We start from the raw sequence: 12,613 nt of genomic DNA, 5'->3' as shown, positions 1-12,613 counted from the left end.
CCAGGGAGTCTTCTCTTCTCATGAGGTGGCCAAAGTACTGGAGCCTCAGCTTCACGATCTGTCCTTCCAGTGAGCACTCAGGGTTGATTTCCTTCAGTATGGAGAGGTTTGATCTTCTTGCAGTCCATGGGACTCTCAAGAGTCTCCTCCAGCACCATAATTCAAAAGCATCAATTCTTCGGCGATCAGCCTTCTTTATGGTCCAGCTCTCACTTCCATACATCACTACTGGGAAAACCATAGCTTTAACTATACGAACCTTTGTTGGCAAGGTGATGTCTCTACTTCTCAAGATGCTGTCTAGGCCTGTCATTGCCCTTCTCCCAAGAAGCAGGCGTCTTTTAATTTCGTGGCTGCTGTCACCATCTGCAGTGATCATTGAGCCCAAGAAAGTAAAATCTCTTACTGCCTCCATTTCTTCCCCTTCTATTTGCCAGGAGGTGATGGGACCAGTGGCCATGATCTTCGTTTTTTTGATGTTGAGCTTCAGACCATATTTTGCGCTCTCCTCTTTCACCCTCATTAAAAGGTTCTTTAATTCCTCCTCACTTTCTGCCATCAAGGTTGTGTCATCTGCATATCTGAGGTTGTTGATATTTCTTCCGGCAATCTTAATTCCGGCTAGGGATTCATCCAGCCCAGCCTTTCGCATGATGAATTCTGCATATAAGTTAAATAAGCAGGGAGACAAAATACAGCCTTGTCGTACTCCTTTCCCAATTTTGAACCAATCAGTTGTTCCATATCCAGTTTTAACTGTAGCTTCTTGTCCCACATAGAGATTTCTCAGGAGACAGATGAGGTGATCTGGCACTCCCATTTCTTTAAGAACTTGCCATAGTTTGCCGTGGTCAACATAGTCAAAGGCTTTTGCATAGTCAATGAAGCAGAAGTAGATGTCTTTCTGGAACTCTCTAGCTTTCTCCATAATCCAGCGCATGTTTGCAATTATACATTTCCCAAACTCTCTATAAATTCTCCCTAATTACATAATTAATTACAAAAAACGTATTTGGTATTTTGCCTTCTTTTGAGATACCTTTCTGCAGTTTTCTGTCTTAGTCCAGTGATACTACTCCATTAAAATCGCCCATAATAATTATATTTCCATCATAAACCTCAGACATACTTTCATCCAATAGTTGGAAGAAATCTTTCTTTTTCCTCATTAGGTGCGTCAGCTCCTACCAATAATATTTTTTTCTCCTTGCACCATCACTTTCACTGCAATCATTCTTCGCCTCTAAAGATCTGTTTAGAGTCCAGTTTGGAATCCATATATAGTACCACCCCTCTTTTCTTTGTTTTATATGAATTCCTGTCCTAGTCCTTTATTTACCAATAATCATTTTTGTTGTTGTTTCCTTGTGAAAATATGTGTAATTTTATTTCATTTGGTTTTGTTATTCAAACCATTCACATTCAATGAAAACAGTTTTAAATCCATCATTGAATCCTTTAAACAGTTTTAAGTCCCCTTTCCCCTTATCAGCTATCTCCCTCCTCCAGCTCTTCTACTGATGCATCCATCTACCAGCTCTTTTTTTTAATATATTTCCTCTAGAATGCTTCTGCTTTTTTAAAAAAGATATTTATTAAGATTTTGTTTAATAAAACAAGCATCACAATCAAACGCAAAAGAGAAAGACAATAAAAAAACAGCATAATCAAACAAAACAGAAAAGTACAATAAAAAACATAGAAAAGGTAAGAAAAAACAAAGAAAATATAGTTTTTTACTTATTATCTTTATAACCCTCTTTCCTGACTTCCTCGCATCTCCCTTTTCTGTGTTCCCCTTTACACAATCAAATTCAGCAATTCTTTACCCTCTTTCAAATCTTATTCAATATTATACATTTCAACCTATTATGTCTCCGGTTTTCCCTTTCCTTTTAAATCAATTTTTACATGTTCTTTATAACTTAATCCCTTGTATCATTTTGTTTAATTTTGACATAATTTTACTCTGGTCTTTTCACCCTTTTCTTTTAAAACATTTTTGCATAATCCTTTTAACTATGTCACTGATGCCATATTATCTTTATATCCAACATCATTTTAGCATTCAAACATTTTACAATGTTTTTGGAGATATTCTTTGAACTTCTTCCAGTCCTCTTCCACCGACTCTTCTCCCAGGTCTTGGATTCTGCCAGTCATTTCTGCCAATTCTATATAGTCTATCACTTGCATCTGCCATTCTTCCAGGGTGGGCAAATCTTGTGTCTTCCAATACTTTGCGATGAGTATTCTTGCTGCTGTTGTTGCATACATAAAAAATGTTCTGTCCTTCTTTAGCACCAATTGGCTGACAATGCCCAGAAGAAAGGCCTCTGGTTTCTTAGGAAAGGTATATTTAAATACCTTTTTCAGTTCATTATAGATCATTTCCCATAAAGCCTTGTCCTTTGGGCACGTCCACCAAAGGTGAAAGAATGTTCCCTCAGTTTCTTTACATTTCCAGCATTTGTTATCAGGCAAATGATATACTTTTACAAGCTTGACTGGGGTCATGTACCACCTGTACATCATTTTCATAATATTTTCTTTTAAGGCATTACATGCCGTAAATTTCACACCAGTGGTCCATAACTGTTCCCAGTCAGCAAACATGATGTTATGACCAATATCTTGCGCCCACTTAATTATAGCTGATTTGACCGTTTCATCCTGAGTGTTCCATTTTAACAGCAAGTTATACATTCTTGAAAGTATCTTAGTTTTAGGTTCTAACAATTCTGTTTCTAATTTCGATTTTTCCACCTGGAAGCCTATTTTTTTTATCCAAATTAAAGGCCTCTCTAATTTGATAATAATGTAACCAATCTCGCACTTTATCTTTTAGTTTCTCAAAACTCTGCAATCTCAATGTGTCTCCATTTTGTTATAATATCTCCCAATATTTCGGCCACTTGGCCTCCCTCCTTTCAGAGCTTTAGCTTCCATAGGTGATAACCACCTTGGGGTCTTGCTTTCCAGTAAGTCTTTATATCTTGTCCAGATATTAAACGCGGCTTTCCTGACAATATGGTTTTTGAATGCTCTATGAGCTTTAACCTTGTCGTACCACAGATATGCATGCCACCCAAAAGCATTGTTAAACCCTTCCAAATCCAAAATGTCAGTGTTCTCAAGAAGTAGCCAGTCTTTCAACCAGCAGAATGCTGCTGATTCATAGTACAACTTCATGTCTGGCAGGGCAAACCCCCCTCTTTCTTTAGCATCAGTCAATATTTTAAATTTTATTCTGGGCTTTTTGCCCTGCCAGACAAATTTAGAAATATCTCTCTGCCACCTCTTGAAACAATCCATCTTGTCCACAATCTGCAAAGTTTGAAACAAAAACAACATTTTTGGCAATACATTCATCTTTATAACTAGAATGCCTCTGCTTTTATTGTTAGTACTTTGGTCAAGTGGAGAGTGAGGCCTTGTGGGAAACCAGCAAGAATTATGGGAACTAGGTCCTGTTGCTTTAACCCATAGACCCGTTGGCTCCAAGGGTGTGAAAGGTTTACTATAGGAGAGGAATTATCTGGGTAATGTGAAGGGTTGACACCTGTGAGGGAAGTTATGTATATCCAGCCGGTGATGTTGTTGTTGTTGTTGTTTAGTCGTGTCCGACTCTTCGTGACCCTGTGGACCAGAGCACACCAGACACTTCTGTCTTCCACTGCCTCCCGCAGTTTGGTCAAATTCCTGCTGGTAGCTTCAAGAACACCATCCAACCATCTCGTCCTCTTTCGTCCTCTTCTCCTTGCGCCCTCCATCTTTCCCAACATCAGGGTCTTTTCCAGGGAGTCTTCTCTTCTCATGAGGTGGCCAAAGTCTTGTAGCCTCAGCTTCACGATCTGTCCTTCCAGTGAGCACTCAGGGCTGATTTCCTTCAGAATGGAGAGGTTTGATCTTCTTGCAGTCCATGGGACTCTCAAGAGTCTCCTCCAGCACCATAATTCAAAAGCATCAATTCTTCGGCGATCAGCCTTCTTTATGGTCCAGCTCTCACTTCCATACATCACTACTCGGAAAACCATGGCTTTAACTAAACGGACCTTTGTTGGCAAGGTGATGTCTCTTCTTTTTAAGATGCTGTCTAGGTCTGTCATTGCCCTTCTCCCAAGAAGCAGGCGTCTTTTAATTTCGCAACTGCTCTCACCATCTGCAGTGATCATGGAGCCCAAGAAAGTAAAATCTCTTACTGCCTCCATTTCTTCCCCTTCTATTTGCCAGGAGGTGATGGGACAGGTGGCCATGATCTTTGTTTTTTTGATGTTGAGCTTCAGACCATATTTTGCGCTCTCCTCTTTCACCCTCAATAAAAGGTTCTTTAATCCCTCCTCACTTTCTGCCATCAAGGTTGTGTCATCTGCATATCTGAGGTTGTTGATATTTCTTCCGGCAATCTTAATTCCGGCTAGGGATTCATCCAGCCCAGCCTTTCGCATGATGAATTCTGCATATAAGTTAAATAAGCAGGGAGACAAAATACAGCCTTGTCGTACTCCTTTCCCAATTTTGAACCAATGTTGTTCCATATCCAGTTCTAACTGTAGCTTCTTGTCCCACATAGAGATTTCTCAGGAGACAGATGAGGTGATCAGGCACTCCCATTTCTTTAAGAACTTGCCATAGTTTGCTGTGGTCGACACAGTCAAAGGCTTTGGCATAGTCAATGAAGCAGAAGTAGATGTCTTTCTGAAATGAGTGCAATTGTTCGGTAGTTGGAGCATTCTTTGGCACTGCCCTTCTTTGGGATTGAGATGTACACTGACCTTCTCCAATCCTCTGGCCACTGCTGAGTTTTCCAAACTTGCTGGCATATTGAGTGTAGCACCTTAACAGCATCATCTTTTAAAATTTTAAATAGTTCAGCTGGAATACCATCACTTCCACTGGCCTTGTTATTAGCAGTGCTTTCTAAGGCTCATTTGACTTCACTCTCCAGGATGTCTTGCTCAAGGTCAGCAACCACACTACCTGGGGTGTACGAGACATCCATATCTTTCTGGTATAATTCCTCTGTGTATTCTTGCCACCTCTTCTTGATGTCTTCTGCTTCTGTTAGGTCCTTACCACTTTTGTCCTTTATTATGGTAATCTTTCTTCGGGTGAATATAAAACCTGCGTCCAGCGAGGCTTCCCTGCGCAGCCTTCTGTGTCGAGAGCCAGTGTGGTGTAGTGGTTAAGAGCGGTAGATTCGTAATCTGGGGAACCGGGTTCGCGTCTCCGCTCCTCCACATGCAGCAGCTGGGTGACCTTGGGCCAGTCACACTTCTTTGAAGTCTCTCAGCCCCACTCACCTCACAGAGTGTTTGTTGTGGGGGAGGAAGGGAAAGGAGAATGTGAGCCGCTCTGAGACTCCTGAAGGGGAGTGATAAAGCAGGATATCAAATCCAAACTCTTCTTCTTCTTCCGAAGCTGGCCTGGCAGGATAGCAGAGTTGCAGCGGTCCTGTGTGAGAAAAGGGATAAATCAAGTTCAGAGACAGTTCGATTCTTATCTCTAGTAGCGTTTATATACAAGCCATAAATCAGTCTCTTTCCATCGGAAACTTCGGCCATTTCTCTGTGCTTCCAAAAGCACACATTCACACAGCCTGCAGCCTCGGAGCTGAGCTGTGTCTCTCAGGCAGAAGCGAAAGCAACTCTGCTCACAGACTGTGATGCACTTCTCTGCGTCAAGCTCCTCCCAGATACAGGACACCACGGAGTTTTAACCCTGTCAGTTCCAAACTCCACAATCTTTGTACAAAATGTTCCTTTCACATCTCCGATTTTCTTGAACACATCTCTGGTTTTTCCCATTCTGTTGTTTTCCTATATTTCTTTGCATTGCTCGTTTAAGAAGGCCATCTTATCTCTCCTTGCTATTTTTTGGAAATCTGCATTCAATTTCCCGTATCTTTCACTATCTCCCTCGCATTTCGCTTGCCTTCTCTCACCCGCTATTTGTAAGGCCTCATTGGACAGCCACTTTGCTTTCTTGCATTTCCTTTTCATTGGGATGGTTTTCGTTGCTGCCTCCTGTATAATTTTGCGAGCCTCCATCCATAGTTCTTCAGGCACTCTGTCCAGCAAATCTAAATCCTTGAACCTGTTCCTCACTTCCACTGTGTATTCATAAGGGATTTGGTTTAGATTGTATCTTACCGGCCCAGTGGTTTTTCCTACTTTCTTCAGTTTAAGCTTGAATTTTGCTATAAGAAGCTGATGATCTGAGCCACAGTCAGCTTCAGGTCTTGTTTTTGCTGACTGTATAGAGCTTCTCCATCTTTGGCTGCAGAGAATATAATCAATCTGATTTTGATGTTGCCCATCTGGTGATGTCCATGTGTAGAGTCGTATCTTGTGTTGTTGGAAAAGCGTGTTTGTGATGACCAGCTTGTTCTCTTGACAGAACTCTATTAGCCTTTGCCCTGCTTTGTTTTGATCTCCAAGGCCAAACTTGCCAGTTTTTCCTTTTATCTCTTGATTCCCTACTTTAGCATTCCAATCCCCTATAATGAGAAGAACATCCTTCTTTGGTGTCACTTCTATAAGGTCTTGTAACTCTTCATAGAATTGGTCAATTTCAGTTTCTTCAGCACCAGTAGTTGGTGCATAAACTTGGATTACTGTGATGTTAAAAGGTCTGCATTGGATTCGTATTGAGATCATTCTCTCATTTTTGAGATTGCATCCCAGTACAGCTTTCGCTACTCTTTTGTTGACTATGAGGGCTACTCCATTTCTTTTACGGGTTTCTTGCCCACAGTAGTAGATATGATAGTCATCCGAACTGAATTCGCCCATTCCCGTCCATTTTAGTTCACTGATGCCCAGGATGTCAATATTTATTCTTGCCATCTCATTTTTGACCACCTCCAACTTACCCAGGTTCATGGTTCTTACATTCCAGGTTCCTATGCAATATTTTTCTTCACAGCATTGGACTTTCCTTTCGCTTCCAGGCATATCCGCAACTGAGTGACCTTTTGGCTTTGGCCCAGCTGCTTCATCAGCTCTGAATCTACTTGTACTTGTCCTCCGCTCTTCCCCAGTAGCATGTTGGACGCCTTCCGACCTGAGGGGCTCATCTTCCAGCGTCATAACTTTTATATGCCTGTTGTCTTTGTCCATGGAGTGTTCTTGGCAGGGATACTGGAGTGGCTTGCCGGTTCTTCCTCCAGGTGGATCACGTTTGGTCAAAACTCTCCACTATGACCTGTCCATCTTGGGTGCCCTGCTCGGCATAGTTCATAGATTCTCTGAGTTATTCAAGCCCCTTCGCCACAGCAAGGCAGTGATCCATGAAGGGGCCCGGTGATGTTATCTCCCTGTTAATTGCCCAAAGGAGGTGCATCTGCATAAGCTCCAAGAAAGGGAGGAAACATCTTTGATCTAGACTCTGGAGTCTTAATTGGCCCAGCTGTCAGAAGTTAAAATTATTACCCAAAAGCTGGTCATTGGAGAATTCAAATGTAACCAAGAGTGGTGATTGGGCCTGGGGGATCTGATTCCACGTGCAGATTAGGGATAAAAGATCTTGAGAATGGCTGGGAAGGTGCGCTCTGCAGTCCGCAAAATCGCCCGGCTGCTGATGTTCCACCTAAGCAGCCGTTCTTTTGTGATGAAGATTTTCTAAGACCTCTGAATGCAGATCTCTGAAGGACTCTGAACTATCCTATCTTTGCCTTAGAGTGTAGAAGTGAGTATTAGCTAGCTATATTTTGCAACGTTTTTATTTTCTCTTTACTTGTAATCTACCAAAAGATGAGCCTGCTTTTTAGCAGGTTCTTTATGTTTTAAAATAAATTTTAAGCAAGAAACTTTCTCTTGTATTGTGTGTGCCTATCCGGGGGAATAGCTAAATCCAACGTCTAGCTTCTTGGTTGCGCTTTACTAAAGAATTTCTGCCTGCAAGCTTGTGGAAGCAACTTGTAGTTTGGGGTTAACCGGTAACAAAGAAGCACAGCCGTCTCCCTTGAGCTGTGGCTTAAGGTAACCCTGGGACAAGGGAGTGGTGGCAGCCTTACCAGTTCTGTTTCGTCCTGTTTCTGAAAAGGTAAAAGGGTCTGCCAGCCTTGCTCCAGAAACCTGGTCTGGCCGGAGAGCAAAGACAGGTGAGGGAGGGGCAAATGGTTGGGGACCAGTTGACCACAGGACCTGATCTGCTGCGGAGGGTGCATGGCAGGCGACTGAACTCCGATGCGACAACCTGGAAGTCCCAGAGCGGTGCATCAGTTAGAATGGGATGGTTAAGAAACCTCTACAGATTCTCAAAAGGGAGAAGAAAACCTTTAGATGTATGGAGTGTTTGACGAATTTCTCTCAGAGTTCACTTCCCTTCCCTTCAATGAACTCAGATAATGGGAAATCAGTCTTAAATGCATGGAGTGCATGTGAAGTTCTGGTATTTGTATATAAAGTTGTATAGACAGGTCTTTAATGAAATGAAGGTCATGTCTCACAAGTATTGTATAATAATAATAGTTTTTATTCGTTTTTTATTAATAATATTCAAATATAAAGGATTTTATGCTCCCCAATGCTGATGTCATGTTTGGTATATTTCACACGCCTGTCTGAGTGGAGCGAGAGAAAGGAAGACTGTCTTCTCTCTCTTCCGGTGTGAGACTGTGAAACTACTTTCACTTTTATGTCGTTCTGTTTTGTTGTTGGAGCTGATGAGAATGGATGCCATTATGCATATGTATGTAAATATTATGTAAATAAATAGTAGTTTAGAACTACGATGCTTCTTTCTTTTGCTGAGTTAAGCCAGAAGGCTAGTGTGCACAAATCAAGATGGTTTATGTCGCTGGAGAAGAAGGGGATGCCTTTTCCAGAGCTATGCTCACCAGAGGACGCTCGGAGGGAGATCCGGAAGGGGGGCTGCAGGTAGCCCAGAGCGTTTTCCAACAAGGGCTTCCCTTCACTCACCTTCCAATCCGGGCAGAAAGGAAGGACTGGCCTCCTAGCTGCAAATCTTGCATGAAGGGGGAAGGTGGCAGAGCATAGAGTGGGCAGTGCCAGAGAGACCTCGATGCAGTGGGGAGGTGGCCTAAGTGTGTGTTAAATGCTCTTTCCAGGAACGGCTGAACCCATGGTTCACAGGGGGTGGGGAAGGGAGGGAGAGGCCCAAGGTCTCTGCCTCCTCCACACACCCCAGGGGTTTGGCCTGTATCTAGACTGCCCCACTTCAGCCTGCAAGGAAGACCCTCTGTTCTGGGACACATGGATTCCACCACTTGGGGAAGCAGAGCAAGTCAGGGGGGAGGAGATGTCCAGCCAGGACCCTCCTCCCTTGGGAGAAGGAGTGCACTGGGGAGTGGTCCATCCTGCCAGCTGCCTCCCCTGCAGTCTGAGGCGGGACAGATCCTGCCCAGCCATAGAGCCACCACTCGGGAGGACCAGGACCGAGAATTTGGGTGCAACTTGCGCTATTGATGCTCCCCTGAGATTTCCTGTAACAGGAATAGCAGCTCTGCTGGGGGACGTCCTTGCAGAACAGAATGAGTAACAGAATGAACTTCAACAGGGACAAAGGTCAGGCTCTGCACTTAGGCAGGGAGACCCACCTGCGCAAATAGAGGATGGGGGACACCTGGCTGACTAGCAGTACACGTGAGGAGCACCCAGGGGTCTCGGTGGACCACTAGCTTAACCTGAGTCCACAGGGTGATGCAGCAACCAAGAAAGAGAACTCTGTTCTAGGCTGTAGGGTAGGACTCGAACCCATGGCCTCAAGCTGCAAGAAAGGCGATTCTGACTAAACCTTTGCCAGCAAGAGCTGCTTGGCAGGGGAAGAGACTCCCAGGAGAGGGGGCGATGGGCTGTTGTAACGGGGACACTCTGCGCCCCGGCCCTGCCTCCCCCCCCGTCGGGAAATGGGGTGAGACTGACCGGACCCCCCTCTCCCGACAAGGGATTAAAAGAGATGAAGGGGGGGTGTCCCCTTCCTGCCCCGGAGGGCTTTTTCCCAGGTGGGGGGGTCTCCTTCCCTGCCGCCTCCGGGGATCGAACCCGGGACTTTCTCAGGAGAGAATCCGGAAAACGGAGCTGGTTTGGGAGGAGGAGAATTTGTGTCTCCTGGGAGGGAGGGGCCACTCATTCCTTCCCCCCCCCCGGTCAGTGAGCTCCGCTTCCTAGAGAGGCAGGGAGGGGGAGGGGGCCAAGGGGGGAGGGGAGGGGCCTGATCCACCTTCCCGGAAGAGGAGCAGCTCTGCGGAGGAGGAGGAGGGAAAAGAGGTGCGAAATATATCTATATCTTGGGGGGGAGGCGCTTTTCCTCCCCCTGAATCTGCAAACAGGGCAGCTGGGAAGGGGGGGCAGGATTTGGGGCGGGGGGTGTGAAATTTGGGGCGGATCTGGGGATCCGGCGAGCGGGGGAGGGGCTGGTTTAGGAGAAAGGAGCCCCTCCCCCCGAGGGGGCGCCTCCTTGGAGACCCCCGAGAAAGGAAATCGGAATAGCAGAGCGAGCGATGGAAGGGGAGCGACAGAGAGGACAAAGAGGCAAAGCTGTAGGGCGGGGAGGGGAAGGGGGCAGAGACCCCCCCCCAACAACAGAGGCCCCGATGCATGCAATCCGGCTGGAGATCGAGGCCCCTCCTTTCGCAGGGATTGCATTGCACGCCCCCCCCCCCCCGAGATCAGCCTTCCTGCCTTTTACTATGGGAAATGCGGCGGGGTGGGGGTGGGGGCTTCCTGCAGAGGCAGCACCGAAAGGGTTTGCATTGCAAGAGCTCCTTTGCAGCGCAAGGAGATGCTCAGCTGTCAAGAGATGCTCAGCTCCCCTGCCCCCCCTTGGGCGCCTTTGAGGCAATAGAAATGGGAGCCCCCCCCCCAGGGCTGGGACTTGAACCCCCTGGCAGGAATCCCTGGGGTGCTGCGATTCTGGCTTGGCGGGTCCCCTTTGGGGGGAGAGTGGGGAATCCATGAAAGGGTTAATTTTTTAATTTTTTTAATTAATTTAATCTATTAGTTGCTTTCTCTTGCTCAGGGCAGCCCAAAGTGACTTACAACCAGTTGTTGTTGTTGTTGTTGTTGTTGTTGTTGTTGTTGTTATGTTCCACGGTGACGCTCCAAGGCCTTCTTTGTCGTGTTTCCTGTATTTGGGGGGCAGAGAGAAGGCTGTTCTCAGGGCCTGCTCCCCCACTAGGGAAACTGAGGCAGCCCCCTCAGGCAGGAGATGCAGGGAGGGGCAAGGAGGGGAGGGAGCGGAGTCCCATTTGGCCAGCCCTGATTTAACCCTCTATCCTCTCATCCAGTGGAAGGTGCTGTCCCTTTGCCAGTGTCCCAGACACAATGCAGCCGCCTTGGGAAGTCAGTGGTGAAGGATGATTTGGGAATGTGTGCAGTTGGTTGGACTTCATCAGGAAGATGTTGGAGATCACGGAGGAAGGAGGAAACGAAATACAGATATTCAGCATTTTCAGGGGAGGGGGAAGAAGGGGAAAGTGTGTCCCCCCAGATAAGACTCCCATCCTCCCTGGCCATGGGCCATCCTTGCTTGGGCAGGTGGTACTTTGAGTCCAACCACATCTGGAGGGCCAGAGGTGCCTCAACTCAGCATAGAAGGTTCCTCTAGGGCTCAGTGTTACTTGGGAGTTGGTGGAACTGGATCTTAAGGGTTCTTGAGACATTTCCAAGGGATTGTGATTGGTATCCAGACCATAACACTATAAATCCAAGGTGTCCCCACTGAGCAGTTTATCAACCCTGCTGGCCGCTGGGGAAGACCTTCTGAAGGAAATGGTTTGCCCCCAAAGTTAATTCCTTCCTTCCTCCGCTGCTGCTGCTGCCCACACTAAAGGAATGTCTGGATGAAATCCCAGGGATGTCTGGCTCCTATTACAAAGAGATCCAGTTGATATTCTAGAAAAAAGTGTGGCTAAGATTCTGAGTCACAATCGTGGCTGAGAAATACAGCCAGGGAATATGAAACTGATTTGAAGATTGGTTTCTTCTTTACACATTGTTGTTGTTGTTGTTATTTTACATTCAGCTGTACACACCACTGGTTTCATCTTCTTTCTTTTCTTTCCAACAATCAGTGTTATTCACCTTTAATACTCACCTTTTTCAGTGTCTCACAGATTTTTATCTTGTGATCTTCAGATGAAGAGAGGTATAACAATTTAATAAATAATTCCCAGTTGGAGCAGAGCTAGAATATCCAGAAGCCCTTGGCCACCCACGGCAAAGGAGGAAGAACAGTGAGAGAGGCCTGGACAGGGAATCTCCACTAAGATAAGCCAGTGTCAGGAGGCGGGTGCGAGACTTGGTGGCATATAATTATTATAAATCATAATTGGGGTGGGTGTCTCAATCTGGCCATCCCAGCGGTCAGGCTCCAGCTGCTTTCCTTCTGCATCTCCAGCTCTCTCCATTCAATAATGCAAGGCTGAGAGATGGAGGTCCAACCCCAAGAACATTCTCCAACTGAGCACTCCTTCAACCAACCACAAGCACCAAGCCTTGTCACTAGACTTATATATGGGTCTCCCAAAATGGTCACTATGCACCTCCTGAGGCCAAAGGGACTGTGCAGGTGATGAATAAAGATCTAGAGGTCGCAGGGGACAGCATGTGGCCCAAGGGGTGGAGGATTACAGTGCAGCAGATGAAGA

At 45.7% G+C, this 12,613-nt stretch overlaps 2 protein-coding genes across 7 annotated transcripts in view; both read left to right on the top strand.

The window, feature by feature from the left end:
* LOC309334734 (uncharacterized protein) overlaps window positions 1-12,613 on the top strand; it is an 81,139-nt gene that overhangs the window by 29,735 nt on the left and 38,791 nt on the right. The window lies entirely within an intron of this gene.
* LOC309334669 (uncharacterized protein) overlaps window positions 1-12,613 on the top strand; it is a 96,579-nt gene that overhangs the window by 57,881 nt on the left and 26,085 nt on the right. Inside the window, exons 1-2 of one of the 6 annotated variants that reach the window (XM_081849189.1) lie at window positions 11,021-12,036; window positions 12,080-12,496. The exons of 2 other annotated variants lie outside the window; for them this stretch is intronic. The gene's annotated coding sequence lies outside the window, so the exon portion shown is untranslated. Of the gene's footprint in view, window positions 1-10,152; window positions 10,233-11,020; window positions 12,037-12,079; window positions 12,497-12,613 lie in introns of those variants that run through there. 3 more of the 6 variants (XM_081849192.1, XM_081849191.1, XM_081849190.1) reach the window with 3 other exon arrangements.

This window comes from Podarcis erhardii, assembly GCF_964252035.2.
Source record: "Podarcis erhardii genome assembly, chromosome: 2".
NCBI lineage: Eukaryota > Metazoa > Chordata > Lepidosauria > Squamata > Lacertidae > Podarcis > Podarcis erhardii.
Note: the sequence above shows the minus strand (reverse complement) of the source record. Positions and strands in the feature narration are given on the sequence as shown.